A 4060-nucleotide genomic window follows, 5' to 3' on the forward strand; every position below is an offset into this window, starting at 1 on the left:
GATAACACTTCAACGACAGTTGAAGTTACATCCTATGGGCCAAAAGCCATCGCCAATGATCGTCGACCCCGCTCGACGACGACGGATAACACTTCAAGGACAGTTGAAGTTACATCCTATGGGCCAAAGGCCATCGCCAATGATCGTCGACCTCGCTCGATGGTGACAAACCATGTATAAACAAAGAACAACACAAAAGAATAGCAACAAAAGTATAATTCTTTCACTATGACAAAAATTATATAAATTTAGTCCCATGGAGGACTCCCATTACATTCCAAAAAGAAAAAAGGCAAAAGCTATACAAGTCTTAAGGAGCCTCGCCAGATTTACCATCGCCATCCGCTTGCTCTCCTTCTCGATCATCGCCACCGAGGCGGTAAGTCTCATTAAACCATGGGTCGGACTCGAGCCGGTTGACGTCCTCCGAAGTATAGCCCTCTCGGTCAGGAGAGTCGGAGCTGTACCCACAAGCTACACGAGCGGCACGAGCCTCGCGCCACTGCTCCTGAACTTCCTCCTCAGAGACCCGTTCCGCAACAAGAAGTTTTTTATACACGTCCAATTTGGCCTCCGCATATATCCACATCTCGTGCGCATCTTGGGTCGCATCCCCGGGATGTGGCGGGGCAGTACGCCTGAGGACATCGATCTCAGCCACCTTAGCTTCGAGCTCGGCTGTCAAAGCCGCCACCCTACGATGAAGATCGGTTACCTCCGCCGCCACTCCACGGCTAAACTCCAACTCCTCCTCTCTTAGTTTGAGGAGTGATTCCAGCTCGCTATTACGAGCCACAGCCTTCACCAACTCCTCATCCGTTTTCTCCAGCTCCGCCGCCCTGCGGCTCAATTGTGTCTCCCTCTGTTCGAGGCCTTCCCGGAACACCTGGAATTGTGGATCTTGCCGGAAGAGATCTGCCGCCGCTTGATGCTTGGAATGATACTGTTTATACCTCTTCACCATCTTATCAAAAACGATCGTTTTCTTCTCCTCACGGCGCTTGCTCTCCACTTCCAAAACCAGGGTCTAAAAAAAAGAGAATATATATACATGCATGTGAGTTAGTACGCATCAAAATCAACTTCACGACACACGAAAGAACATAGAAGTTACCTGTAACGCCATACCAGCGACCCTCCGAGACAGCTCCGCATCGCTGACGGTGCTCAGCATCTCGCGCTCGAGGGTAGCACACAGTAGGGCCATCTCCAGCGCAGCCCGCTCGCTGTGCTGTAACAAGTTGTAAGCCCCTAGAATCACGATGCGGCGGCCAGGTCTGTTTGCTGTCATCTCCACGCGTGTAGAGTTTTCCGCCATCTCGCCCACATTCCCGTGGGCGGCCTCAGCAGTAGTTCCTCCAGCGTCGCCACCGACAAGGGGCGATGAGCCACCCTCGGCAACACGAGCCGAGCTGGTACCAACATTAGCATTTATCTGGTTGGCCGGCCTCCCCGAACGGATGGCGTCGGCCATAAAGACGGGCCTAGTTGTTTGGCGTGGCGCATCACTCTCTTCATCTCCAGTCGCCACCGCCTTACCCGTTACGAGCCTCCTCCTTTTTCTCTCCTCAGGCTTCTCTCCCTCGGAAGGCTCGTCCGCAGGTTGCGGAGACAATGTCGACGGCCTCGCCTCACTTATAGCCACCTCCGCAGGAGCAGCCTCTTGTAAAGAGGCTACGGTCACCCTTTCCCTGACAGAAGCATAAAGTATTTCCTGCGCATTCTGACCAACATCTGATCGGGAGGAGGCGGATGCCGTCGCCCACCTTTTAGGAGCACTTCGACCTGGCAATAAAAATAATTTAGCTGACGAAGTTCGTGAAAGCGACTAGTTAAAGTCGAAGAAATACCTGAAGGGCTCGCAGGACCGTAACGTTTAATGAATTCAGCCCACGTACGGGTCTCTTCCGCGAGAGGCAGCAGACCGGACACCCACTGCTTAATATCGGTTATGAACCGGGAGACGTGAGCTATTGCTGCAAAATAACAGAAAAATCATAAGGATGGTATAATCGATACCGCTAAAGTCACGTACGATAAATGACTCGACGGATAGGAATACTTACGTCTCGAATTCCACCTCTCAGGGAATCCAACGGGGTTAGAAACCAGGTGCTCCGTCTTGATAAAGAAGTATCTACGCTAATAGCCCCGGTTAGCCCGATCGTCGGTTTGCACGACCAACCCCTTCGAGCCACGATTCTTTAGATGCAGCATGGTGCCCCTCAGGTAGCTGGCGCTGAATAGCTGCAATAGGTGGTGGACGGAGACTTCCAGCCCGGCCAGCTCCGCGTATGTAGACATTACCCTACATACCTTTAGGGTATACGGAGTGAGTTGGGTGGGACACATGTTGTAAAACGGCAGAGTTCTTCCGCCAATGGAAGAAGGGGAGGCCATAGCCGATCAAAAAGGGATATTCGTAAAACGTACAGTACCCCGGTCTATGGGTGTTCGCGTAGTCCTCTCCTGCTAAAATCATCTCCACGTGAGCGTCTATACCATACGACGCACGAAGAGTATCTAAATCAGTTTGTTTTAATTCAGATTTCTCCCAAGGTTGTTGGGGAGAATCCCGTTGAAAGTCCCTCCTAATAAGGAGTTGCTTCGGGAGTACGTTATCTACGGTAAGAGGGGTGAGATCCTCCCCTTTCTCTCCCTTATTGCCGCCGGATGGAGGCTGGTATGTCAGATGATTTATTATTACGAGCCCCCGGAGCGTTATCCCGTTTACGTTTTGTCATGATTTCCGATTAAGGAGTGATGTACTACACAACCACAAGTGTACTTTCAGGGAAGCGGTGATTTTTCATAAAAAGGAAGCGTTTTCTTGAAATAGTTTGAAAACGTTTGCAGATGATCTAAAGTTAGATTAAGTTGAACCCTTTCCCTATTTATAGGGTTGGGTAGCGTTGAAATCGAAGAGGCAAAATCCCAAACAGGCGCGGGAAACCAAGCATCAGAACACTTTTTGTACTTCCTCAGGAACACGCGTAATGATGACGCCTGCATATGGTGACGTCATCTCAGGGAAGGGATTGCGCGCCAATAGATCAACAAATTCAAATGATCCCCCCCCCCCCTCCCACGTCGTCGTCTCCAAACATGGTCAACATTTTCCTAGTACAAGGATCATGGTTCCGTCCATCGGCGATGCACTTCGTTACGTCACCAACGAACGGAGGGACTATCTGTATGGGGTCAAATTCTGCCCACTATGGTAGCGACAACACACGTCTAAGCAATAGTCGAAGTGAGGGTACGACCTAAGAATGTCGGAGCGAAAACGTGCCCTTAGGTCTCGTCGTCTCCTCGAAAGCACGTGACCTCTCCTTGTATTATTTTATTATTTTTGAAGGGGTTCTCTTGTTATATAAAGGAGAATCCCAATATTGTAAAAGGCATGAGATCTTTCAATAATAAGCTATCTTTCTTTCTATTTCCCTCTCTCTCTAAACAAGCTTTCTCTTACTCTCTCGAATATCCAAGTTGTTGAAATAATCACAAGCATAATACAAACTTCTAGGTCTCATTATATTCGATCACGATTTACCTGTGAATTATTTTGATTGTTTTTCGCTTATAAAGTAATTAGTATCTTTTGAGCAAAACAAGATCTATCTTGATTCAGAAGAGTTGTTTCCACGTTTTGCTACACCATAGAGAAGCTTTCTGACAAACATCACTCCGGGAGAACCAAGAGCAATATGTTCTTTGTATTGGTTGGTCTTTGTATTAGAAACAAGAGCAGATTATATGTAAAAACATGCGCAGAAACAGAACCACAATCCATCATTGTGGCTCTGTAGTATTGCTGCTATTTGAAAAAAGGATATGTTGTCAATATAAAATTGGGATGCTTCAATGCCGTTGAATTGAACTTAAACAAAGGAAGAGATATGTTTCTTTGTGATTTCCCGTTCCTAGGCAAATGGTTGATGTGATTCACCCTCTCCTGTAATGTTTTACATTTAAGAACTTTAGAAAGATACAATACTCAATTTTCAAAAAGACAATATACAAAATAACATAACGCTGACTTGAACAACATAACGCCCTA

The sequence above is a fragment of the Nicotiana attenuata genome, unplaced genomic scaffold (assembly GCF_001879085.1).
Source record: "Nicotiana attenuata strain UT unplaced genomic scaffold, NIATTr2, whole genome shotgun sequence".
NCBI lineage: Eukaryota > Viridiplantae > Streptophyta > Magnoliopsida > Solanales > Solanaceae > Nicotiana > Nicotiana attenuata.